We start from the raw sequence: 27,601 nt of genomic DNA, 5'->3' as shown, positions 1-27,601 counted from the left end.
GTGTGCTGCAACGTTACATGAGATTAAAGACAGGGAGTAAAGGTACCTTTCCAAACTGAAATCATATGAAGTGATTCCCAATGGAGAAAACAGTCAAATTAGAGGCAAAGCAGAAGGCTGGATAGTCCTAAGAAGGTTGCAAGGGGATCCGAGCTACCACCTGAGTACAGGATCTTGATTTTTCTGTCTCAAACAAACAAAACAAAATATCCCTTTCACCAGTGCTTGCACCAAAGGATTTTTTTTGTTTTGTTTTTTTGTTTAGTGATCACATGTGTGAGGCCAGGATTTAGAAATCTTCACTATTTCTGAAAGCCTTCATATGGGTCTGTTTTCACATCTTTTGTACTTGCATCCACCTCATTTCAGCATCTGGTTTCACATGGGCTGCTGGAGTTAAAGATTAATCCTCCATGGTTTTTTTTTCTGAAAAAAAAACCCAACAAACAACCATGTATTTTTTTCTCTTGTATTTTTGCAAGGAATAAAGCCTTAATTTTCCAGACCTGGGGAACCCTAAATCCCGAAAGTTTCATAGCAGGGTGTTAAGAAAGGCCTAATACAATTAGAATAAAATTTTAAGGCTTCATATTTTTTTAGGATACCAGAACTAGAATAAGTTTAGCTTTGCTAGTTTAGCTTTGCAGTGGTGATTAAATTTACCTTTACTTTTTAATCGATTAGAGGTTTTTCTAAGATGTGAGGAATTTAAAGTGAGTTTAAAGTAGCCTTGTTTTTAAGCTAAATATGTTAATTTTGACCTTGAACTGAACCAGATACAGTGAGTCCCAGAATTTGGACCAGTGAAGATTAGAGTCCCATTTTCCTGGTAGCTTTGATAGTTTCTTGGGATGTGCTGCAGGAATGCAATCCAAGTGATTCTGTTCCACCCCTGGCTTCTGTGATTTGACAGGGTCAAAGCATTTGATGGCCTGTGTTGGAAAACACACTGTGAGAGGTAGTTTAAGAAGTGAGGGGAGTAATTTGTTCAAATACAGAGCACATAAGGGAAAAACATTTGGCAGAGCATAAACAGATTTCCAAGGCCATTTATAAGTATGTGAAGACGTGCAAAAGAGAAAGCTGCTCATCAGCCACTATCATGGGCCAGATTTCATAGAATATAGAATGTGCTGAGCTGGAAGGGACCCACAAGGACCATCCAGTCCAACCCTCAGCCCTGCACAGGACCATCCCCAGAGTCACCCCCTGTGCCCCAGAGGATCATCCAAACCCTCCTGGAGCTCTGGCAGCCTTGGGGCTGTGCCCACTGCCCTGGGGAGCCTGGTCAGTGCCCAACCACCCTCTGGGGGAAGAACCTTTGCCTGAGATCCAACCTGACCCTGCCCTGACACAGCTCCAGCCATTCCCTGGCTGCTGTCCCTGGTCCCCCCAGAGCAGAGCTCAGTCCCTGCCCCTCCTCTGCCCCTGCCCAGGCAGCTGGAACTGCACTGAGGTCTCCCCTCAGCCTCCTCTTCTCCAGCTGAACACACCAAATCAAGGCCTTTCCCCATCTTCACTGCCCTCCTTTGGACACTCTTTAATGGCTTAATGTCTTTTTTACATTGTGGTGCCCCAAGCTGCTCCCAGGAGTGCCAGCCTGATGTCACCCCAGTCACCCTTTTGTTGCTCACCCATTGTGGCACGTGTTTGCCCAGCTGTGGCCTGGACAGTTTGTCCAGAAGGATCCTGGCACAGACAGTACCAACAGCTTTGCTGATGTCCCAAAAGATTCCATCTGCTGGCTTTCCCAGATCAACCCAGTGGGTTACCCTGTCATAGGAGGAAATGGGGTTCACTGGTGCATTTGCAGTGTGAAGCTTTACACAAGGTATGAGGGGAAAGGGTCTATTGCACAACTTCAAAGTACACTCCTCTTCCTCTGCTAGGAATTTTGGAAAAACAGTAATAAATAAACAACAAGTACTATGACTAAAGATGGGAGTCATTTTTTCCCTGACATTGGTGCTCCTTATTAAGTAAATGGTGGAAACATTTGTCTTCCTGATCACATCCAGTGCCTTCCCCCCAGTTTTCTAATTTCATCCCCTGCATACAGAGTGATTTCATCCAAGTGATCTTCTGTCACATTCAGTGGACTCGACTGTCCAATCCTAAGTGCCTTTGCCACTTTAGATTGGCACTGCCTTTAAGTCAGCTGACTTCAAATCCAACTTCAGTCACTTCAAATCCAACTTCAATTTGCTTCTCAGTGCCAGCCACGCTTCTCACACTTGTGACTGGACTGCTCATAGCCAGAGACTCAGACTGATTCATCCTTTATGCATGGCCACGCTGAGCCATTTCCTTACTCCTCTCCAAATTAATGCTAATTGCATTACACTGCTATTCTCACAAGAAAAATTAGTTGTATGATGCTGATAATTTCCAGTAAGCTAAAAAGCCTCACTTGAGAAGGAAGACTCCTGTGTTTCTACCCCCCCGAGCTCTACAGCTGTGTTTTGTGTCTTCTCAGAGCGTGTTTTAATGTGTGTTGTTTTCCCAGCAACTGGAAAGTATGGAAAGGGCTGGGGGGTTGTTCGTTTGAGTTTTATTAATTCGAAGATATTAAAATTTCAGTGTACTCCTATATTTCCAGGAGCTGAGTCTTTGAGCAACATGCCTGACCCTGCATCTTACTGTACAGTGTTCCCTAATTTCAATGCACGTTTCAGGAATGTTTTAGAAGTGCACAAATGACCTCGTGGCCTCCTCAGTACCCTTTCCCCTTCATCCCTTTGACTCTGGAAAAGATGCCCTTATGGTTTATTTATTTTATTTATTGATCTGTTTCCCTTTCTTCTACAAAGGCTACCTGTGTCTTTAAAAAGAAATGAAGTACATCCAGCACACTGGATGGTAAAGGAGGACTTGTTTTTCTTTTCTTTTAAAAGCTTCTGCATGAAAAGTTTGTCCATTTGTATAGTGGTCATAGTAAGGTGCAGGAACTGCCACCACCTGGAGACCCAAGACAGGAGAAGGGAAAGGGATTGAGTAGCTGCTCCCCTCAGTAAGGAGCTCTCACACAATGGCTCAATTTGCTGAGAAGAGACAGCCCCATGAAGAGAGAAAAGCAGCTTTCTATTGGGAAGCCTTGAGGAAGGATAAAAGGCTATTCCAAACCCCCAGTGCTTGGGAAGGGTTAGGGGAGTGACAAAAATGGGTTAAACTTGTCTGTGGCCCTCAGGAGAGACAATTCCACTTGTTGGTTTAGCATTGGGCAACAACCTACTGCTGCCTTGCTTTTTACACACAATTACTGTGCAATCCTGACAGAAAAAGGTTTTCTCCAGCTTCACTAGATAGATGCTAAAAAAAAAATGCTGCTGCTCAGCACAGACATGCTCTGAGAAGGCCACCCTGGGCATGAAACCCTCAGTCCAGGTGTGGGGATAAAATCCAGACCCTACCAGAGCTCTGGCTTTGAAAGCGAGGCAAAAATCTTTTGTTGCCATTCCCAAAGTGTGGTTGTGCCTGAAGGCTTAAGAGGAAGATAATCCTTGGATCCCCATCCACTCTATGGTGTTGCTTGCCCACCAGATAAGGTTGTTCTCAGTTTGAAGCTGTAAAGGTTCTGTCCCCAGCTCCTTGCCCGTTCTGGGAGATGTGTTGCCATGCCTGTCCCTCTGCCACGGGCTCTGCAGGGACATTTAGTGCTGTTTAGATACCTGACCTCAGCCTCCTGTGCTGGGTTGATGCTGTGTGATGGGGTATGGGGAGCAGGAGAGCTCATGAAGTGCTGCTTTGCTGTGTAATAATTTCTTGAGAGTCAGTACTCAAATCTCCAGCAGATTAATTTTGCACTAAACAACATCCTACTTGTTTGTGAATGAAGTCCCCCCATCTCACTGCTGTCACCGTGCTGAACTTGCACATTGGTGATCTTTTCTGTCACCAGACAGATGGGGAAGAATGGGACAAAAGCTTAGGATGGGGGAGAATAGGACAAAATCTGTCTGGAAAATATGTTACATGACAAAACTGATCTGGGAAAGCTGCAGTTGAACACAACTGTCATTGACTCAGACATCCCAGAGGTTATTTTCCTTATGAGATAATATAATTACAGGAATTACAAATGGAGAGAAACTATTGAAGTCATTTTGTCCCTTCCATGGCAACACAGTGCTCCTACATCCCTCTTCCCTGATTCTCTGCACATCTACAAGCACTGGATATTACTTTGCTAAAATCAACCCTCAATCCTTCATCTGATCCTTCTGAATAACTATGAGATAAACAACATTTAGCTCTCTGATAGTTTGGGAAAGTTAACTAAATTAATTAGGTGAAACCACATAAGAGGGGTTTTTTGGGTTTTCTGGGGGGAAGAAGAGTGCAGGGCTGTGGGGAGGGATGGCTGGTAAAGGGATTTGGATCACATGTAATCTCTTGTATTTAAGTTCTGTCTCTGCAGTGGGGTTTGAAAGTAGACAAACTCTGCAACAGCCTTTTAGGAAATGGATCCTAAAATGAGACAGAGAGCATCCTTTCTAACTTGTGAAACTATAATCTCCCTTGAAAGGATCTTGTGCTTCTCTTCCTTGTGCCATGGAAAAGCCTAAACTACTGCATTCCCAGGGGAGACTTGTACTGCTGTACTGCTCTTTGTGCCACCTTGTTTCTGTGACCTGTGTGACCAATTCTGAGCAACCAGAATTGCTTTGCCATTTCATCTAAAACTTGGAAGACTTGAAAGAAACTCTTTGGGATCAGTCTGTCAAGGTAAAAAACCAAACAGTTTCCTTTCAGTCCGTGGAAGAAGATGATGCTCAAAACCCAGCACGACTAAGACATCCAGACATTACTGCATATATTGGTGTCATAACTGTGCCTGGGGAAATTCAGTCTGGTTGTGATCACTGTGAGAGCAGCAGACAAGCAAAGCCTGCTAAACAACAGTAACTGAGCTCCAATTTGTGTCATCAGCTTCGAAAGCTTTGGCCTGAAAGGCTTATTGTGAGTTTTCCCAAACATCTCGAGTTAAAACCACTTGTGTTGTTTCATCTATTTGCATTCACTGCAATTCCTCTTTATTTGTGAGAGAATACCCACCAGATTTCAGAATTTATTCACAGAATATTTATGTAAATTGTCTGGAGATGGGCAGTGTCAGACTCCACGGGGCATTCAAACCTCTGGGAGGGCATGTGGAGGTGCAGGAGGACACGTGAGTTGTCTCAAAATTCACCAGATCAAGCACATTTATGTGGGGAGAGAGTGCTGAGCACAGGGGTATCCTTAAATCCCATTGCCCTCATGGAGTTAAATTCCCTGGGTGCTGGTTGGCAGAGCCTCACAAAGATTTGCAGCCTGAAACTCTGTCCTGGCAGTGCCTGGGGTGTTGTTAAAGTGCAATAGTCCTCTCCTTACTGCTGTTGAGGTGACTCCTTTGCCCCAGAAGGATGCTCCAGGCCCCATCTCCAGAGATGTGAACCCAGGATAAGTTTCCAGCATCCTCCCTACCCTGCACACAGATCCCTAAATGAAACAGTGCTGGCAAAAACAACCACTCTGGAATTCTCCTCCTGGGTGTGTTTGAACACTTGGGTGATTAGACCAGCTGAGATGTGACATGTGTCTGTTCAACTGAAAACAGGTTTTTCACAGCCTGCTGGCCTTCAGAGGGAGTGTGTGGGCTGGGTGGATCACTATCAAACACGGGGTGCAAATGTTTGCAGTCTCATCTTTTTCCCTGGGAGGAGGTGGTGTAACAGTAGTTAAAGTAAATTCAATTTTTCTTCTGCAGAAGGTTCATTACAGAGGCTTCTTCTTAGCACCTTCAGCTTTTTACTTTCTGCCACAGCAGTGCAGCCTTTCAGATACTCCTCTCTCTCAGTATCTTTTGCAGGAGATAATGGAATTCTTTTTAATAAGGCAAGAAGAACCTTTGTATAATTTAGACTTTTTATCTTACCAACAAAGTGTCAGTTTTCTCCTATAACTCCTTCCACACTAAAAGCAAAGGTGCATCTTCTTTAAAGGACATGATCCTACCCCTTCCCTTCCTTTTGCCCTGCTTCTCTGATGCAGTAATCCCCCTCTGAACACCCAATATTAAAGGCTACACTTCTTTTATCTCTATGTTAAAGAGTTTTCCATTAAGTTCTGGGAACCCTGCTCCTCTAAGTCCCTGCTTTACAAGCCCTGGCACAATATTTTGAGTTCCTCTGGGAGCAAATGAAACAACAAGGTGGATGTGAGTGGCACCAGGAGCCTGTGATGATGCCTGCTGCTATTTTGATAGGAACAATAGCTGGATATCAACAATAATCTCTGGGGATTTTTTCCAACAAATGCCAGAGATCTGGCACATAGAGTTGGGCAGATTATGCAAGGAAATACCTGAGGCTGCCTTTCTAAGGAACAAGTTTCTAGCCCAAGCTCTGCCAAGCAGGAATTTTCCCAACTTCTAAACCAGTGTATTTTATAAAAGAGAAGATCTCTGCTTGTTTGCTTTTTTGGGGACAGGGGTGCATGAGTAACATCCTGCAAAGGTACAGGTGATACCCTAAGTCAGTGATCTGTGGGTTCCTTATTTTCTATTCAACTCTCTTGCACAGAGAACAGCCCTGATTTGTTGGGCAAAACAAGCAGCTGGGTTTTCTGGAGGTTGGGAAGCTGCAAAAAGAAGGGACAAGAAAGTGCCAGGGTTGACATGAGCCACTTCCTAAAGATTACCAATTTGGGTTGAATTTGGGAAAGGTAAGAGGGAGTCTGGCCTCAAAAGGGAATGAGGGAGTGTGGCATCATAGAAAGAGGAGGAAATCTGGAATAATGGGAGAAGGAAGGAGTCTCATCATAGAGATAAGTGAGAGTCAGGCACCCTGAAGGAAGGAGAGAGTGACATAAAATAGGAAGAAGAGAGCCTGACATTATTGAGGAAGGAAGGAGTCTCATCATAAGGGCAGGAGGGACTGTGGAATCATGAAGGAAGGAGAGAGTCTGGCATCACTGAGGAAGGAAGGAAGGAAGACAGGCATCTGGAATCATAGAGGTAAGAGGGTTCCTGGCATTCTAGGTGTTCAAGGGAGTCTGGAATCCTAGAGGAAGGAAATGGTCTGGCATCACAGAAGTAGCAGGAAGTCTGGAATCACAGAGGAAGAGGGGAATCTCAGAGAGGGAAGAGCGAGTCTGGTATCATAGAGCCACTGGATGAAAGTTTTAAAGGGTGAAACTGGGGGGCTTCTGGTTTTGTGCTGACAGTCATGGCAGACAGAAAACCAACATCACTCTCTGGGAAACTGAGCCTTTATTTTGTTTGAGAAAAACCCCTGCAGTTCTCTCCTGCTTGCAGGAGTAGAAGTGGTGGTGGTGGTTATCCATTATTTTTTTAAAGACTCTCTTTCTGGAAGGGATTAGGTGGCAATCCAGAGGGCTCTGCTGGAAATCCCCCTGTCCACACATGGGGAGAGGAGAAGAAGAAGAGGGTTGCCAGAAAGCCCAGAGCTCTGGTCCTGGGGTGTGGGATGCAGCCCTGCATCCTGGGAGGTGCAGTGGACACGGAGGTTGTTTGACTCCATGCAGGGACAAAGACAGTCACTCCACATGTGCTGATGTCCCACCTTTGCACAGGTGATGTCCTGTGGGACTCAGAGGTCTCTTTGCAGTGGTGTTGGATAGACATGTCTTTTCCATAGTCATGGAAAAGTAGGGAGCTCAGGGAAATCTGTGTTCTCCCTGCCCTGCCTTTCCTATTTCTCCTGTGAGTTAATTCCTTGTATTTCCTGCTCCTTACACAGTGAAGCAAACCTGGTTTTCCTTTTGTTTCCATCTGTTTTATCGCTCTTCTTCTCATGAATTAGCACAATACTTCAAAATATGGATGGCAAATCAAGCTGACATTGGGCTCTTTAAATGGGAAATTAGATCTATTTTGCTTAAAGAAAAAACAAGTGATAACTCAGACCTAAAAAAAAAAATGCTTGGAGAAAATTCCCTGAGAGCATTGCTTTTAGATAATTTAATTTCAATTTACAAGATTACCCTTCATCCCTGGTATGGGCTTAGTGGAAAATACAGATGAAAGAATTTTATAAATATTTTTTAAATCACACATTCATGTCCTCATTTTTAACTGGTTCTTAAATAAATCTCTGTCAACTGCCTTAGCACTGGATTTTCCAATCACTTTTTGAGTCACACCTTTACCATGGAGCACTATTTGGCCCAAACTGGCATTATGGAACAACATGGATTTCATTCTTGCCCCGTTTGCTTTGAATACCACAAACACGGATGAGACCTACGTGACACAGTCATTTTACACACAGTTTAATAAACAGATGTCTTCTCTGTGGCTTATTCTGCATATATCAGGGCTGTGGCACAAAGTGAAGGTGAACTCTGCCAGGTTTCAGGCTCTCTCAGCTGAGGGACAGCACCCGAGGAGCAAACACAAAATCCACCCATCTCCAGCCCAGAACGCAGAAAATCTCAGTCTGGCACGGAGGTGTCATCCCTGAGCTGTCAGTGCTTCGTTGCCAGGCTTGTGGTTTGCTGCTCCCCATCAGTTTGTCCCTGAGGACTCTCCTGCTGGAGAGGGTGGGAGGAATTTTGGGAGGAGTGAGCCCTGACAGTGACAGCTCAGGGACGGCGCCGCTTCCTCCCCGCTCACCCTCACGGCAGCTGATGGGTGATTAGCAAACCCTGCTGCTGGTTCTTCTGCCAGCTCTTGTTGCTTCCCTGCTCACTCTCATCATTTCCTTTTAATATGTGCCATTCTTCATCTTCCACGTGCATATCCCCTTCCTGAAACGAGCTGGAAGAGCTGAGCTTGTCTCCCTGTCTCCTCTTTCCAAGCTGCTCTCGCAGCAGGAGCAGTGCACAGCTAGCAGGGTATCCCTGTGTGTGTAGCATTCCCTCTAGGAAAGGTCACAACCCCCAAAAATTTTTTTTCCTAAATCATAAGAGGATGATTGCAATACAATGAACCTCTGTATATTTAACTTGTACAGCACAAGAGGGTTTCTCCTTTGCTTTATCAATCTCTTGTTTAATTTAAAAAGATGGTTGTTAGGACAGTGGATCTGAATGTACTGGTCAACCAGAGGTTGAAGCAGATGATTCTACTGAAAAAGGTACAGGGAACAGGGAAATATTTATATTCTCCCTCAGGACTGCGCTGGTTTTATCTGGGGTAGAGTCAATTTTCTTCATAGTAGAAATAATAGAGGCTTTGTTTTGGATTTGTGCTGAAAGCAGGGTTGATAACACAGGGTTGTTTCAGGTTTTGCTGTAATTTCACCATTTTTTAAAACACATTTACAGTTGATATTAAGGTTTTTGACTTCTAGTGGGTAATTGGTTGAATTTCTGCTGTTTGCAGTAGTCAGTCAATGAGTCACACACAAATTGATAGAATGTGTTTACCTCTTATTCTCTTTGTACCACTTTGTTTTGATCCCCTGACTGAGAGGTTCTGGTGCACTTTGGCTTAGGGCTGTACTTGGGATTCTGCTGCTTGTTCCAGTTTTTTATTTACTCTCTACATCTATGACAAGAGGTGAAAGAGGCTGGCCAGCACCCACCTGTAATTTTAAGATTACTGCATGCTGCACATGGAGGAGCTTTGAATTAAAAAAGTGGGGTGAAATGGTTGAAAGGTGAAATGATTGAAATCACAGAATAAACTGCTTAAATTCATAGAATAGAAGAAGGTTTCCAGCCAGCCCAAAGATGAAGTTCAAAGGAGTTGGGGGACACAACACACAAATCTCTGAGAAAAAGGACCTGAGATCTACACTAGACCTTCATAAATTTATGGAAAGGATTTTATAGCACAACAGAGAAATCCGTGTAAATAGAAAATACAGCTTGTGGTTCATGTACAGGTATTTCTAAGGGGCTTAGAAGGAGACTGGTTTGCTGTTTGCATCATATTGATATTGTACTAATCCTGTGCTTTGAGCTTCAGCTGGTTGCTTGCTGAGACTAAAAAGGAATATATTTTTCCTTGGGCTGTAATTAAACCCAGGAGATAGTGGCACTTGTATGTCTGACTCGGTGACTCAGAGGGAAAGACATCACCACACCTGGAGACCAAAGAGGCACTTTCCTCAGGTGAGACTGGCAAGGACTACACAGATTCCTCTCTGGAATTTGGCTTTCTCTATTAAACTGGAGTCTGGTTAGTCCAGGTTGTTCTGGGCATTAAATCATCCACATTCCTGTTATTACAGGCAGTTAGAGAGATCCCCTAGCGTCCTTCCCATCCATTCCTTAGAGATTGGTGCTTTTCACCCTTTACAAAAGGTTGATTGCCAGGCACTGGTGGTTCTTTTGTGGCTTTTGAAGTTCTCCTGCTGGAAAAGGGCTGAACCCCAACCCCGGGATGCCAGGGCAGCTCTGACTGCAGTGTTGCCTCTTCTCTGCCAGGAGTTTGCCAACCCCCTGGTCCACAGACCTTTTGGAAATTCAGGTCGAGATCTGTGGGTTAAGGCTTGGGCTCTCCTTAATTGATCTCACAGATTTAAAAGCAACAAACTTTATTATTGAATTTCCATCGAGCAGTGACTGCTTTTTTTTTTTTTTTTGCTACTGGTTGTGGAACCAGTTCAGCTGTGTTTCTAATGAAAAATCCTTCCAAATAATGGTCAAAAGAGGATCCTTTAACCCTGGAGTATTTAGCATTGCAGATCAAGGAGCAAAAAGGTAACAGTGAAGGTCCAGACTCCCTCTGCTCTCAAAACATGACAATCTTTTTTTATACTCAGCACATTTTATGATTTCCAAAAGTATTGATCAGCACAGAAGCTTTCTGAAAGGCTTTGAGGCAGACACAGATGCAGGGCAAGGGTCTGACAAGGGATAAAGATGCTGATGCATAAGGCTGGTCAAGCTGTTGCTGAGGAACAGAACAGAAGTCATCAACTCTTCATGAATAGTCAAATTTTAGAAGCTAAGAAGTAACTCTGTTCCACAGCCAGCTTAGCAAAAGCACTGCATGCTGTGGGCTTTGCCATGAATTTAGCTGAATTTGGAAAGCGGGTCCCATGGTTGTAGTCAAGCTGTGCAAATACTCTGAGCACATTTAATATATGTAAATTAAATTAATGTTAAATCACCGTGCCTCTGTGGCAGTGAATAATACAGAGAAGGCAAATGGGATGCACAGCAAAAGGAGGTGATTCAGCTGTCAGACTCTGTGCATGAATATTTCCCCAAACTTTTCTCTAAATGGAGAGATTACAAAAGTACAGTTTTACTTGAAAGAGCAAATATTTAATAAATTCAGAAATGGTGACACTATTGTGTTTCTGATTAGTCCTGCTCTGCTCTAGCTTTAGTGTTCAAACTTGATAATTTAGTTTTCTAAAATTAGCCTGCCAGGCAATGCCTTACATTTCATTATTTTATGAATACTTCTTTAGACATTCCAGGCCATAAAAATCAGCCCCCCAAACTCCCACATCGTTCCTTCCTCAGGCAGATGATTTATTGAGATTGGACTTTTTTGCTGCAGGAAGTTCTGCAGCAAAAGATCATAATCAGTTTTTTCAACAAGGATTATAATCTTGTCTTTCTGAGCTCTTGTTGAGGGCAAGTAGACACAAAACTGATGGGTTATAAATGTTATAATGCTGATAAATGCCAAGCTAAGGGGAAAAGTGGCATTTCAGAAGGATACAGGCCTTGGGGCAGGTTAAAGGTGCTGCTGGGTGGGGGCTGCAGCTCTGCTTGGGTTGCTGCTCTCAGCAGCAGAAAGTGGCTCAGTTTTTGTCAGAGTTGCTGTGAGGGGTTTCTGTTGAGGTTTTTTTTCTGTCCTTTCTTAAAACCAGTGGACCCTTAATATGGACACTTACAGACTTTTTATAGGAGTGGGTGTGTGAATATAAATGATTCTCCTGCTGCTTCTTAGGGAAGGCACATTAAACCTGTGTTGTGTGAAAAAAGGAAGCTGTCTCTGGGATCATTTTTTAAAATAATGTGCAATATTGATGTTTTACACAATTAGTTGGGAGGGAGTTATTGAAGTGTGCAAATGCTGTTCTAACTGAAGGGCTGCAGTAATCAGGCACTGAGGGATTTCTTCCCCTAGAGACCTATTTTTGGTGGTACTTCTCTGTTTTTAAGGAAAACTGATTGACAACAAAAAGCTTGGACAGGAACAGAAAACTTCAATAAATCAGGGTGTTCAGTTTACAAATGTTCATTAGCAGAAGGACATGTTGTGAAGTGTAATTACTAAAGGAAAAAAGAGGAGTTTCTGCCCATAAATACCCAGGTCATGAGGCACAATCCTTCAGCCAACAGGGAGAGGTTTGGATCTGTGCTTTCGTTATTTTGTTCTGCCTCAGGATGGAGTGAGAACCATACTCCACCTTACTGGGATATTGTGCTTTATATGGGAAAAGACTTGGGGATATTGTGCTTTATATGGGCAGGGAGTTGTTGGGAAGGGTTATGGCTGGGTTGGACCACAATGCTCAGTGTTGGAAAGTGAGCAGCCCTAATTAAGTCTGGATTGTCAAGTGATGGTCCTAATGAACTTTTTGATTAGTTGTTAGGCCTTAAATCACTTTTAGCCAGCATATGGCAAAAATGTGTCATAAGCAACTTAAGTGAGAGCATAGCTTGGGAAAAGTACCAAATTATGTAATTTAGAGCCAATGAACGTTACTTTCTTCATTAAAAATGTGTTAATAGGTGAAAAAGTGATGTATTGGTGGGGAGGCAGGATTTTTGTCAGCCACATACACACCCAGGGCTGTAAATAAAGTAATGCCTTGCTCTCTAACACTAAAAAGACACACAGTTATTGTTCTGTGTGTTAATGGATGATGCTTTAATTAGTGCTACAGCACCGTGCCTGTTTACAGAGCCAGGAGTCACTCATTGCTTGCCAGTTATTTGTTAGGTGACTAATGTACACAGAGGAAGCATTTATGAAAACATAACTGGTGCTGGAATGATTGCTGTTACAGTAGTTGGTAAGGGGCTTGTACAGAGGTGGGAGCTCCCCTGAAGCCAAGGGCAACACCAAAAAATTGTAGATGCCTCAGCGTGGTTGATTTAAATAGATAAGAACTGACATAAGAGGGAAGGAGAAGAGCTGAAATGGGCTGTTTGACCAGCACAGCAGAGATTGTGGAAGGAGCTGTTTTCCCTCAGGAGATGAAGCTTTGGGAAGTTCAGATTTCTGTGGGGATGCCTCAGCCACTGCCAGCAGGAACAGAGGAATTAATTCCAATGATGCCGGCACGTTTACTTTAATGTGTTTACCAGCATTCACCTTCTGCTCAGGAACAATCACACTGAAAAGTCTTGGCACACTAACCTCAAATTACTTGGAAATTTCTGCTCTGCAAGGACATTCTGTGTATTTCAAAGCTGACACTGAAAAGCAAAACAGAATCCAAAATGTGCAGCCTTTTCTTTGGGATGAACCAAGTTTTCTGCGTCGGTAAAACAAAAGCACGAGCGCAGGTCTTGTGAAACTTGGTCCCTCCCCTGGGAACACAAAGCCTTTGAATGCTCAGCTTTGCAGAGTGCCCATTAGTCACTGCTGATGTCAGGCTGCTGCACTCCTCAGAGCAAAATCCCCCTGTGCAGGTGTGCTGGGAGAGCATCCATCTCAGCAGGAGATGCTGGGATGTTTTTCTGGCTCTGACACAGAAGATCAGAGATCTGCACACCCAGGGGGGCAGTGCTCCTTCTGGCATTAACCCCTCCAAAAGTGGGGAGGTGGGTCTGGACCCATTTCTGGCGTGGGATGAGGGGGCAGTGGGAAAAGCAACTCGTTCAGACCTGGAATGTGTCACAGAAACTCTGCCTGGTCCTTGGCTGAGCTCACAGTCTGGATTTCACCCTGATGCCAGCAGCTTCCCCAGTGTCCTGTGGCCAGAGGGGTGCCCTGTATCACCCTGAATAAACAGGATGGGAGGTGAACAGTGTCCCCCTTTTAAAGCCAAAGGGAGGATTTCTACGTTGACATCTCTAGCTACTTTTTAATTGGCTTTGTCTGAAAAGCGAAGGATTTCTGCTTTTCCCTGGGGCCCAAAAGTTCATTCCCCAGGGTGGACCCTCATGGTGGGTGCTGGACTGGCAGTAACTCCAGTGGGGAGGTTTCCTTTGCTCCCCTGAGCATCAGCAGCAGAGCTGGAGGCAAGCCAGGGTTGCTGGAGTGCCAGAGGGTGAGAGGCTTGGCGTGCTTTCCCTTGCTCAGGCTTTGAGGTCGGTTTTTATGGGTGGAAAACCATTTCTTTGTGTTCCCACGTGGTCATCAAGCCCTCTGTGAGCCTCTTGCAGCCGAATGCAGGTGACCAAGGAGCCCCACGGGGTGGGTGCCATGGAGCTGCTGCCTTTGCCGGCTGGGGAGGTAGAGCTGGGAATTACTGTCTCCCAGATCCACTCTGTGCCTGTGGAGCATGGAGGGGAAATATGTGGGGCATGCAGTGCTGAGGATCCTTTTCTTTGAGCCTGTAGTGGGCACAAGACCTTGTTGTCACGCCCTCCTTGTTTAGCTGGAATGGAAGATGCTCTGGGGTTTGATTATCTGTTGTGTGGATTATACACAACAGGAATGGGGAAGCAGTGAGATCCCAGGAGAGCTCTCTTTCGTGATGATTAAAGCAAATAAATAAAATTTGAGGTGCTCTGTTCCTTTTCCTTTGTATTTTTTTTTTAATTTCAGCTCCCTCAGTATAACTGCACTTGAAAGGATTGCGTGACAAGAGGGCAAACAGCGAATTCTTCCTTTCAGAAATGGGGGAAGGTACTTCTTTATTTATATAGTTGGGGCCAGATTCATCCCTTTGATCATGAATTGCAGCTTGTCTGTTACCAGCATTATTTCATACTTCATCTTTTCTCGTGTAGTTTCTTTTCCTTTTGATCTCGCTCTGTTACTTCTGCCAGTTGTGCTACGTGAGAAGAATGAGAAAACCCAAGATCTGAGTTGGCACTGCAAAACCACATCTCTGCAGCCAGCAAATTGCTCCTGGCAGATGCCTTGGAAGTTTGACCAGGATGCAAAAGCTTAGTGGTTGTGCTGGACAGTGAAATGAAGAGTTTCTCTGGCATCCATCTGGCTCCATCTGCAGAGCATTCCCCCTGCCCTTGGCTCCCTGTGCTCTGGGGCAGAGCAGGCACAAAAACCTGCAGCCTCTGAGCTCCCAGGAGCAAATCCCAGGGAACACTGGAGAATTCTGAGCTTTTTTTTTTTTTTCCTCTAGGAGCTCTGGATGGCTGGAGGCTGCAGTGTGGATTTTCTTTTAACTTAGAGGACAGGGCAAAAAGTTTGCAGGTGCCCCTTGTGAAACCTGGAGGCATCAGGTGCATTCATCCAGAAGAACTTCCAAACTCCTCTTTGTAACATATTGTGGGAAGTAATGGTGTATGTTTGCAGATCTCTTGAAAGGCCCAAAGGCATAAATTTATCATGAACTCCTGAAATTTGGATCAGGAAATTTACTCCATTGATTCAACAGTAGGTTTTTCTCCCCCACCCCTCCTTTGGAACTCCCACCCTCTAGAGGCAAATGACTACTTGAGAAATTCAGTTTTCATTTTTCAAAAAGAAGTTTTCAAAGATAAGAAGATTAAGAAGAAAGAAGCATTGTTAGGTTACAAATGGTTATTTTCAAGCTGAGTCTTCCTGACCAGATGGAATTAGCTTTTTTTGGTTTTAGGGTGTCACAGGCTGTCAGTGCTGATCTCCACTAAAAAACTTTTCCTAGGAAAAGCAATTTTTGCTGGCGTGATTTGAAGCCTGATCAGTCCTATGTTAACCTAATTTTTAATTCACTTTCTTCTTGTTTATGCAATGCAATAAGTTGTGCTCCACACCATATTACTACTACATTGTAGTCATTGCATTTTCCCCTTCATGTGACAGATTTACCCAGTGTAGCCAGGAGGGTCCAGAGACAAATGTGATGTGCAGGGTACATTTGCAATGCTTGAAGAATCCTCCCAGCTTTCACACCAATGTGATAAGAATTGGAAATACACAGATGGTACATTTTTTCCCCCTGTTTTTTATGTCTTTGACTGGCTGCATTGCTGATTCAGATCCCCTCTCTCAGCTGCAAAGATTTGAATGCAGAAATTCTCCTGTGCCTGCCGTGAATTCTGTGCCCTGCCCGTGTCCCTTCTCCTCTGTGGCTGTTTGATACCCCGTGGCTGGGTGGAAATCCCGTGTAATGTCAGTTGTAATGCAATTTTAGAAAAATCCTGCCAGTCTGTGCAGCTGCAGGTGACCCTGAGGAAGCACCAGGGTGTGACCAAGTCCCTGCTGCCCAAGGGCTCTTGGGAGAAGCCACAACATATTTTCTCTCTGGCCTTTGGCCCTTGGTGATGTTTTCTGTCTTCAAACTTCATGTTAGGCTTAGCTTCCAGATAACTTATTCCCAGCTTCTTATTTTCATACCTTTGGGGAAAATGATGGATAACCTGCCTGTTCTCATGCGTGTTTTGGCTCCGTGGAAAACGCCTCGCTCCTGTTTGGTGGCTGTGAGGGAGGGATTTTTGTGTTTGCTTTTCTCTTCTCGTATTTATTTCCCCTCAGAAGTGAAATGCTATTTAAAGGTGATGTGCTGCTTTCCACGTGCCCTGTGCCTGCCTTGAAATGTTTGTAAATACAGGCAGAATCGTGTTCAGCTTTGAGCTGTGTTTATTTAATCACCCAATAGCTCTCGTGATGATACAATATTACAACAAGCCCTGATCTGAGAGCTCATTAATGCTCCAGGTAATCTGGGCATGCAGGTGGATGGACAGAGGGATAGAAGCAGGGTTTCTTTGTCTGTGGCTCTTTGGGCACTTTGTTGGAGTCTGTGTTACAGTGGAAAGAGAAGAAAGCAAATAGGCCACAATGGGGGCAAGTAATTCTCCTTTAATGCTGGTGGAGGACAAACCTGTTCTTTTTGGGTGTTTTAGAAGCTGCAGCTGACCTGTAATGTGTCACTTATTGTTACTCCAAGGCAATAGTGATTGATGTATCTTTAGCTTGATGCCTTACTTTTCTCAAAGATTAAAAATGTTTGAATATCGATGCAGTTCCACAATTGAGAAAAGAAGGCAATAAAGAGGAAAAATACAAGGGAAAGAAGAAAAAGACTGTTAGTAAAAAAAAAGAGAGAAAGAAAAAGAAAAATAAAGTGGATAGGAAGCAGAAAGAGATCACCATTTCCTAATCCTGTGAGCAATGTGGTAGGAAAAGTCAGAGGTGATGGCTGTGACTCCACAGCAAATGGAAACCCTGGAAGCACACGGAGGATGCTGGACAGCAGCACCTCTTGGCATCTCTGCATCCCTCACAAGTTCTGAAAATCCCAGTGATCTGGGGTTCTGCTTCCCATCCAAGTGTTTTCAGGGTGCTCCCATGGCACCAGTAAACCCTTGGTGGACACGGATGACAGGAGCCAGGATCCCGGCATCAGGCCCTTCCCAACTTGTTTATTGCTGAAGGAAAGGGGCACTGCGTGGGTTTTGCTCTTCCCCTGTGGGCTGTGGGGCTGAGCCTGCTCAGGGCTGGCTGGATCCCTGCTGGTGCTGGGAATCCATGGATGCACCGGTGCACTGGGGGATCCATTGATTCCCATCCGGTGCCGCAGCCTGAGCGACGCTCCAACGAGGGGAAGGCAACTGCACCAGGGGGAAAACAGCAGGGCCAGCTTTGCATTCATGGACAGTCTCAACCCTTTGCTTGTTTGCCAGCATCTTATTTCCATGATTGGTTGTTTTTACTGTGCAAGTGAGCACCGAATCAGATTCCAGAGCGAGCCGCAGAAGGCTCGGGGTGTTGCTGGAAAAAGGAAAAAAAAAAAAGGCCCAGTAAAATAAACCAGATGCTGTCATAAAAAACAAAGCAGAAAGTCCGTTAAATAGAGCTTCCCTTGAAGAAAAAGGAAAGTATTTCATGCAGCACATACTGAATTTTCTGTGGTTTGCTGTGTTTATTCTGACCCGCGAAGCTGCCGAGGCCTGGGCCGGGTGTGGGTGTTGCGTGTGCTTGGAAGGGCTGTGCTCCCAACCCTGGGAAGCTGCAGAGGCTGGATTCTTCAGGAATACCTCACTGTGCTCTCTGCCTTTCCAGAGGAACCAGCTTATTGAGTTTTACATGCAAAGAAAAATAGTTGAGGAGCATCTGGTTTGAACTCAGAGGACCCTCGGCTAATTTTTTTTCCCGTTCTTTTATTTTATATATATTTTACTAGAACAAAACTGCTTCTTGCAGTCTGCCTTTTTTTTTTTTTTTTGGCAGAAAACCTACCAAGATAAAATTGATGGGAGGTGTTGTGAGGAGTAGGCCAGTTGCTGTAATGGAAACCCTGCAGCTTCAGGGTAGGAGTCAGAAAAGACAAAGACAACATCAGGCTGTGGTACTTCCTGAGGATAAATTTCACAGCTTTTCCAGAGAGTGAAATTCAGATTTGGGAGCAGTGTCTTGAGAAAGGCTAGAAGATTGTGAATCCTCCTTCTCTCAGTGGCCTGCTGATATGTTCCAGATTTTGGTGGTATTGAGGATTTAATCCAGACCAAACCTTCCAGTTTGATGGATGTGTCTCTAGTATGTCACTGAATTACTTCACACTCAAGCAAAAGCAACAGCAACTCTTAGTGAGCAGGAAAGGGGGAGGTAGAAATGGTTTTGTAGCAGTGATCCAGGGAATAATACCAATATCTGAGCCTCTTTTCAATCACCTCATATCCTGTCATTACTAGTTTTAGCTTTGTTGACACTTTATTTTGTCCAAATATTCACATTTTAAAGTCTTTAACTCTGTCTTTTTTTTAATTGGGTTTTTTTTTTTTTTTTTTGGTACAGTCTGTACCATGTCTGTTATAACTTGGCCCTGGTACAGTTAGCAGGCCATTGAGGATATTGCAGTGCCCTGGCACATTTGGGAATATGTCTCCTTTGTGTAGCACTTTTCAATAATTCCATAGGGGTGCCTGCTTTGGATGTGGTTGGACTTGTGCTCTCACAGGGAAATACCATCAGACCCAAACCCCAAACCAGCAGATTCCTGTTTTAGGGGTCCTCTGATCACTCCTTTTACACTTTAAGGGAATTAATTCCACAAGCTAAGGTGGGCTCTTGCACCTCATTCTCAAGAATTTTCCTAATAAGTTTATGTTGAAAAAATCTTTCCTCCTTTATTTAAAACAAACAAAGTGTGGTATATTGTAACATCAAAGACTGATCTTTTTGTGACCCCACAAAAGGAAGATGGTGGCAAATGTCCATTCATTCTTTTTCTTGCACTAGTTCCTGACAGGAGGAATGCCCAACATGAAAACATGACCTTTTTCAGCTCCACTTAAACTTCCCTTTCACTGTAACAGGTACTGATTTTCTGTGGATCAGCACAGACAAGGATTTGAGCAGTATCTGAAGTTCTACATCTGCTAGCAGTGCTGATCAGAGAACAGATTGGTTTATTCTGCAAAAAGTTGAGATGTGGGGGGAGCTCCCCCTCCTCTCTCCAAGCATTTGCAGAGCCTGTATGCAAGAATTCATTTTATCTGCATTTCAGACTTTAGAAGAAAATGTAATATAGTACATACTGCTTGAAAGATTGTTTTTGGTTTGGGTTTTTTTTTTTTAAATTCATTTTGGAATATATCTTCCTGAAACATTTGTGATGGAATAAGGTCCAACTTCATTTTCATGAGATTGTTTCACTCTATTTTCTTCCAATTTTGGTAGAATTGAAGGAGCATTTTCCACTGAGAAAAGTGTCAGTTAAAAAATCCATTTCTCTTTGGTTCATGGGCTTAACCTTATCCACACTACCCAGGCAGGCCAGTGTTTCTGCACAGCCTTCATTTACCCTCCCACCACATCACAGACTTTCTCTGCTATTCTGTGCTGCTCAAGGAAAATTATCCTTGCCTCTGCTTACTTTTTTTTTCCATGGAGCTGGAAATGGGCTCCTCATAATCTCATAAAGAACAATACCTTATATCAGAGGGCCTGTGCAGAGATGGGGACTATTGTAAACCAAGAAGTTGTTGCTGGTTAATTAAGTGTAGCAGGACAATAATTGTGGTTTAAAAAGTATAGTCTTTTTTTTTTTTTTTTTTTTTGGTAAGGAAGGGTGACAGGGTGTCAGCTGTGCACTGTGAAATGACAACTTTGCCCTGAAAAAAACTCCATATGGTGACTACCCCAGTGGAGGGTTACAAGTGAAAAATAGTAGGTTAAACACACCCAGGTTAGATTTGACATCAAGGAACCCAGCAAGGCCTAGAAAGATGCTTTAAAAACTGGCATGTCAAGACCAGATCAGAGTTTACTTGTTGGTTGGTTTTTTCTCTCTCTGTTCTGGTTAAGGATGTTCATGTTTAACTTTTCGGCTTGAGGTGAAACCATTTCTGACATTGGTGCATCAGTTCCCACGCTGGTCTTATCTCTGCCCAGCTCTTAATCCCTTTAATCTCCTTGTATTCTGAATAATGCCAAAAATTAGCAGAGTACCTTTTTTTTCCTCCCTGCCTCCTTTTTGTTTTCCCTTTGCAAAACAAATTCAGTGCCTTTCATTCTGGAGGAATACTGTGGGAATTATGTCTGAATTGAAACATTCCTCTTCTTTTTTCTTTTCTTTTTTTTTTTTTGCTAGTATGTTCTTGCCAGTAGATGTTTGTTTGTTTGTTGTGTGTTAATTTGGGGATGAAAGAGAAAAGCCCAGAGACAGCTGGATATACATTAATCTTAGCTAAAAGCTTTTCAGCAGATTAACCCTGGAAGGCGAAAAGGATGTGAGCACAGCTGGAATAAATGATTGTTTTCTACTTCACAGAAATATCCATAAAGCTCTTTATTTGGGGGATTCACACTGAGTATTACAAAATTGTCTCTTTCTGCCTTTTTTCCAGACTTCCCTTTATAAGCATCCCAAGACTAAACTTGCTGTATACACCTGTTTCTGTTGAGCTGATGAAATATGTTGCCCAAATTCTTCCCCTCCCTCTCCTGGGGTATCAGTGGTAGCTCTGATTTCTTAGGGATTTTTATCTGTTTATGGTGAATTTGCTGGGAGTTCATTAGAATGAAGACTAAAATCAAGGACTGTGGGGCATATTCACAGTTTGGTGCTTGTGCCACCAACCTTGTGCCTGTTGTGTCCTGTGTTTTTCCTCATTTTGTTTGGTCCTGGAGGGCAGGACCAAAGTGCTCACGGGGGTAAGAGGAGTAATTTCTGAGCATCTAGCACAGAAACTCAGAGAGTCAGAAATAAAGAGCCAGAAATACAGAGTTAGAGCTTCATTTTGGAGGCAGAAACTGCAAATAGGAAGAGTAAAGTGAGGAATTGAAATAAAACATCCACCTTAGAGCAAAGTCTCTTGCTCTCCAGATGTTACATGAGGCACAGGAGTGCCAGTGCACACAGGCAGTGGAGAGGAGAAGGGTTTGGTTCCTCTGCCATGGTGCCTCCACAAGGCACGAGGAGACCACCTCGTGTTCCCATTGGCTTTGTCCCAGGAAATTTGACCAGGAACCAAACCCAGATTCAGTCAACCTCAAGCTGCCTTTTTGTTTGGTTGGTTTGAGCAGACACATGTTTGGAGGAAGGAGGGAGGGAGGCATGTGTAAGGAGCCGGGTTGTTGGCTGCTTCCACTGAAGTGCTGGATGTGCAGCTGGAGCTGAAGTGCTAAAAAAACCCTGAGGAAACCTCCAACTCCAAACACTCCCCCCCACCTCCCGCCCATTGCTTTGCTCCTGAGTGCTTCTACCTCCCCTTTCCCTGTTTGAGGCACTTCAGTTGGCTTCCAGAAAAGTTCATTGTGGGGGAGACTGTTACAGCAGTTCCAGTTGTGTAGGAAAGGCAGTTTTCAGCTGAGGATTCCAGATTCCAGCTGCTCCCAGTGCTGCTGTGATGGATGCAGCAGTGCCCTGATGGATGCAGCACCACAACCTGAATGTCACAGCTGGGCTGGGGGGACTTTGCCTGTGGGGAGGAAGGTGACACTGGAAAAGGGCACATAGTGATGGAGAGGATGCCATGACTCCTTCAACAACTTCCTGATGCGATGGGAGGCATGGATTTGCATCCCTAGAGTTTGGAAGAGAGGTCTGGACAAACATACTATAAATTAAAGTACTGCAATTTATTTTTTTTTAACCAGTGTCTGACTGCAAAGTCCCTCCAGACTCTGTCTTTCTCTGCCATCTTCATCACAGCATCTGAAAACTTGGGAAAGGTTTCCAGTTTGCTTCCTTTTGTTAGGGACCTCTGCTGGTTCTGGTTGGGGCAGTTAATTGTCTTCCCAGGGGCTGGTGTGGGGCTGTGTTTTGGATTTGTGCTGAGCACAGTGATAGTACAGGGGTGGTGTTGTTATTGCTGAGCTTGCACACAGCCAAGGCCTTTGCTGCTTTTTGTGCTGCCACGCTGGTGAAGAATTTGGGAGTGCTTGGAAAACTGGGAGGAGACACAGCCAGGACAGGGGACACCAAGGGGATATTCCAGACCATGTGACATCATGCTCAGTGTAAAGTGGGGAGAGAAGGAGGAAGTGGGGATGTTTGGAGTGATGGTGTTTGTCTTCCCAAGTCACTGTTACATGGGATGGGGCCCTGGAGATGCTGAACACCTGCCCGACCATGGGAAGAAGGAAATTAATTCCATGTTTTTCTCTGCTTATGTGCTCAGTTTTGCTTTCCCATTTTAAACTGGCTTCCTCTCCACCCTTGTTTTTCCCAGTTTTTACCCTTCTGATTCTCTCCCCGATCCCACTGCTGGGGCTGTGAGTGAGGAGCTGTGTGGGGTTGGCTGCTGGCTGGGGTTAAACCACAACAGGACCTTGGGTGGTGAGAGCTGAACTGTGCAGCACAAGGGCTCAGAGAGAGATTCTCACAGCCAAAAAACCCACACAACCTCTAGCTGTGGTCTGGCCTTGGGGCCCTAAAATGTGTCTGTCCACATCCTCGACGACAGATTGATTTCTCAGAACATATTGCCAGGCAGACTTGGAGAGAGGGTATTTTAGATAAAAGTGATAAAGGAAGTATTCTGAGATGAACATCCAGGGGTGATCTGTAGTTTGTTTTCCAGCAGCTTGTTGAAAAACAAAGGATAACGAGAAAAAAAATTAAATTTTTACTGCCCGTGTGACATCATATTTCCTGCTGAGCTAAGTGTTTCGATGAGAAGTATTGCAATTGGGTTTTAGCTGATTCTTCAGCATTGTTTTGGTAGGGATTAACCACTGCTGCTGGCTGAGGATGAGTGAGCCAGAGCTCCCACTGCTTTCTGCTGGAGCAGGCAGGGGAGGGAATGTCCCCCTGCTTGACAGACAGTTTATAAAAACTGGATAAGTCTTCAGTATTTTAGAGATGGAAATTGTAAGACAGACTGTTATGACACCTGACTAAACTGCAGCTCCTCTGAGGAAGCTGAAGCCCTCTCCTCTCCTGTTTCCCAGGAGCAGAGCACATGGCACACCCACCCCCTGGCACCTGGACACCCCATCATGGATATCCAGGTGGTTTCCAGGTGCTGTCTGTCCAGGTGCTGCTTCAGAGGGGCAGATCCCTGCCCCCCCCTCCTGCTGCTCTGTGCAGAGCACTCTGGGACCTCTGACTTGCTGCCTTTGCTGCGGCTCCTTTAAGTACAGGGGGTGCAAACTCCCTCCTGATTTCCCAGTGAAGACAGAAGTCTTCCCCATTGTTCATTTATCACCATTATAAGAAATAACTTGAGCTCCTTGGGGAGAGGGATCTCAAGACGTTCCTGTAACAGGGGAAGTTCATCACAAAATTCTGGCTTCGGCTCCACCATAAACATTTATTTCCTTCGTGCATTTCAGTTTATGGGAAACAGGGAAGAGAAAACTTAGACCATCTATTTTATTCTTTCCTGGGGTTAATTAATCACCAGAAAGCAAGCAATACTTCCTGTAGAGCGTGGTTGCTATTGCTTTGTTCTTGCTTCTAATATAAATATTTTTGAGATGTCCTTCTAACTGAATACGTTTGTGTTAAATCAGGAGTTCTGTTTATTAAAACCAAGCTTTCCCTTATTGAGTATTGTTGTAGAATTAATTATCAGCCTGTTACTGAGTTGTTTTCTTTTCCAACAAGGGAGGAGTAAAGCCCCAGACCCTGGGAATACATCAGCCCACAGCAGTTCTCAGAAAGCTCTGACTGAGGCCTTGAATTTGCTGTTTTGCAAAGCCAAAGCCCAGCCCTGTGGTACAAACTGGGCAGCACCAGGACAGCAGTGTGGGTTTAAACAGCAGGCACAAAGCAGGCACTTAAAGTGTTTTACCAACCACTTCCCTCCCTCAGGGCATGCAGATGTTTCTGGCTCCAGGAAAAACAGAAGGGAAACGTCCCTGCCTGCTGATGGAGTGGTGGGGCTGGAAAACCTCACCTGGGGACACCTGGCAAAGGTTCAGGAGTTGGGCTCTGGAGGAGAGGACAGCATAAGGGTCAAACCCTGGGCAGTGGCAGTGTGGAAATCTGCCCAGAGCATCAGGCTGCAAGTATTTTACACAGTCTCTTTTGGGAACAAGGTTTGGTCCAGAGCACACTGGCCCTCCAGCGTGGATCCTGTGTTGGCATTCATTGTGTCTGGGAGGTCTGTGCCTCTGCTGGGCACAGAGGAGGGGCTGCAGCAGGGAATGGGAATTTTGCACCAGCTGGGGAGAGATGGCGAGTAAAGACCAGCCAAAATATCCTCTGTTTAACTGCTGGGGAGGAGAAGTGAAACGGAAAACTGGATTTGCCCAATTTGTTCATTCCTACCACCAACAAGGAACGTGTGGCTCTGCAAAAGGTTGCTGGAAGGTTCAGTGCATATTTATGTGTGTCATAGCTGGGGAGAAAGGAGATTTCTTAATACTGGTGGTTCTTCTGTGTGTTAGCATGGGCTGCTTTCCTCTGTCTGAACTCTGGGAAATGGGAGGAGGAACTGAAAGAGGAAATGCAGTGTTCAAGTAGCCCAAGTATTCCTTTTTTATTTCCATCCTGAATCAGTTTTGGGCACTTCTTCTGAATGTCTGTGGTTCCCCTTCTGTTGTTTTGAGGCTGAAAGACCTGAGAAAAAGGAGCAGGTCCCCAGCCAAAGCCATCACCTGCAGCCCAGGAACTCCCTAAAAATGTGACTGTGACTTAAGCAGTGCATTTTATTTCTGTGGGTAGTATAACAAAACACAAAATCTGTGAGACTCACAGTATTGTGGGATTTCTTTCTCTCGGGTTTGGGGCTTTTGACTTTTTTTTTTATCAGCTAGAGGTGATTCCTGTAACAAACACCCATGCAGCTAGTGAAGAGAAAAGGGAAAGGCTGTGAAATGTCTGAGCTCCTCTATCTGCATAATAATAGCAGAGACAGCACCGGGATGCTGTGTCTCCTCACTGGATAAATTCCCTTTCTCTGGTGGCTGCTTAGAGCACATTCATTCAGAGAAAGAGAAGGTGTGGTTGAAACGATAATGGGAGTTTATACAGCAAAGCCCAGCTATCACTTTGTCACCAGGGGTGGCACTTCCTACTGTGCTCCCACCTGCCCCTGCAGCATAAATTCTTCTACCAAAATCCAGGCACGCTCCAGAAAGGTGGCTTTGCAGTGAAGAGTTTGATATTGCACATTAGTAGCATCCAACGATGATGTACTCGATTCCTGGGACAGTAAATGCTGGAGAAGAGAGCAGGGGAGCAAAAAACTCAAGTGGAACACAGCTTTTTTTAGATGCTTCTAAGGTTTGGATTGTTTTCAATAGCCCTACTTAAAAAAAAAAAAAAAAAAAAAAAAAAGGCATTTTACAGCAGTTACTATATGACAGTTAATATAAAAACTAATTAAAAACCTCTAATTAATGAAAATGGCTTAAATTAAACCTGGTGACCATGGGGAGAGTATTCTGAAATGTTACCTAGATCAAGCTTTTTTTGTTTGTGCGTTGTCAGAGCCAGGGATTTAAATCCAACTGTCAGCTGTCACTGCCACAACAAAGCAGCAGCTATTTGTGTTCAGGTCCTCATGTCTGTCCCTCCTCCTGGCCCAGAAAGTGGCCTGAGACTCCCAACATCTCTTACCAAAAACTTCCCCTCAGCCTCTTCATTCCAAGCCTGCTCTGCCCTTAGTGCCAAGGGGTTTTTTTTTGTTGGTTGTGAAAGACTCAACAGTGAGGCAAAAAGCTCGTTCCAGTGGGACAGCACACAGCGAGTTTCCCTCTCTTCAGATGACTTTTCAGTTCTTTATAACATCCCACTGATTCCTCATTATCCTTCCAAATAAACACCAGTGATGGAATTGCACTTAAGGATGAAATGGCGAATTCCAATTTGAGAGGAGCTCGAGGCTCTGCACAGTTCAGCTGTTCAGAGAAGACAGTTAAAGTTCTGACTGGGAAATTCAAACCATTACATGCTTTACACACGGATGCCCACACATACCTGATGTATTAGTGTGTTTTCCCCCCACGATGTTTTTCCATTTTCTGCACAAATTGAATTAAAGGTTGAGAATAACTTGGGTGAGAGCCACAGGGGTTTGTTTTCTTGGAAATAAATATCAAAACTTGGGCATCTTTTCCTTCTTTGTCCTTCTGTACATGTGAACAACCAGCAGCTCAGGGCAGTCTCTGCTTTCTAGTCAGAATAAACAATTTAAAGGAACTGGCTGTGATGCTCCTGCTTGTTTTAGTTTGGTGATAATGGCTTGGTAATGACAGTCTGTAAGTCACTATCAGCATTTTAACATCTTCTATGGCAATTCCAGAGGTATTTAATTTGCTCCTTGGTATATGAAAGCTGTTCCTGCTGAGCATAATGTGTTCAATATAATTCTTACTCAATTACTAGAAGCACACTGTAGAAATTGTTGAAACTTGGTAAGGGAGCTGCAACACACCCAATATGGCCATTTACCATTTCCCTTCTCATTTGTCTTGCACATTTAGCTGTTGTCACAACTGCGAGTGCAGTTTGAGGAGGGGAGTGGGTTGCAATTATTTGTAATTTTACATATTTATGTGTTTTTAAAGCTGCTTTTTGTCCTCTTTCTTTCTGCAATATGTCTCCATAAGTCTTAGCACAGTGGGATGCAATTATGGTCTCTTACTGTTGCTAAACCCCAAAGAATTACTGAAGTGTTGCTGTAATGAAAATGATCCTTCTCCACTTCTGAGCTGACACACCTTGTTATAGAAGCTGCAGGAGAGAACTGTGGTACACGAAATAAATGACATTGCACAGGATTTCTCATCGTTAAAATCTGCCTTTAAAATTTCTGTAGTTTTGACTGGTTTGGGTACACTTCTACAGCACAGTCTGAGGCCAGTGATCTGTTACTGAAAGAATGATTTCTAACGTGAAAAAATTTTGTAAAATGCCAGGATTTCAGCTGCACACCAAGGTTTTGGGATGAGCCAGGGAGGACCAGTGCTGGACAGGAGAAGCCGAGGAAAACATGCTTGGGAAGCAGCAGGACAGGGAAGAGAAAGAACTGTTTCTGTTGAGGGAAGGAACCGGTTCCAAGAGGTGAGAATCCCCTCTGGAATCTCATTCCTGCCTGTGCTCTGCCTTAGGACCTGGGCACCCCAAGTGCATTACTGACATTCCCCGAGGAGTGGGTGGAGGGAGGCACAGCTTGAAGCATCAGCAAAGCTGCCAGCAGAAAGCAGCAGTCGTTTGCTGGTTATTTT

The sequence above is a fragment of the Pseudopipra pipra genome, chromosome 5, assembly GCF_036250125.1.
Source record: "Pseudopipra pipra isolate bDixPip1 chromosome 5, bDixPip1.hap1, whole genome shotgun sequence".
In the NCBI taxonomy this organism is placed as follows: Eukaryota; Metazoa; Chordata; class Aves; order Passeriformes; family Pipridae; genus Pseudopipra; species Pseudopipra pipra.
The sequence above is the reverse complement of the archived record's forward strand: the minus strand, read 5'-3'. Positions refer to the sequence as shown.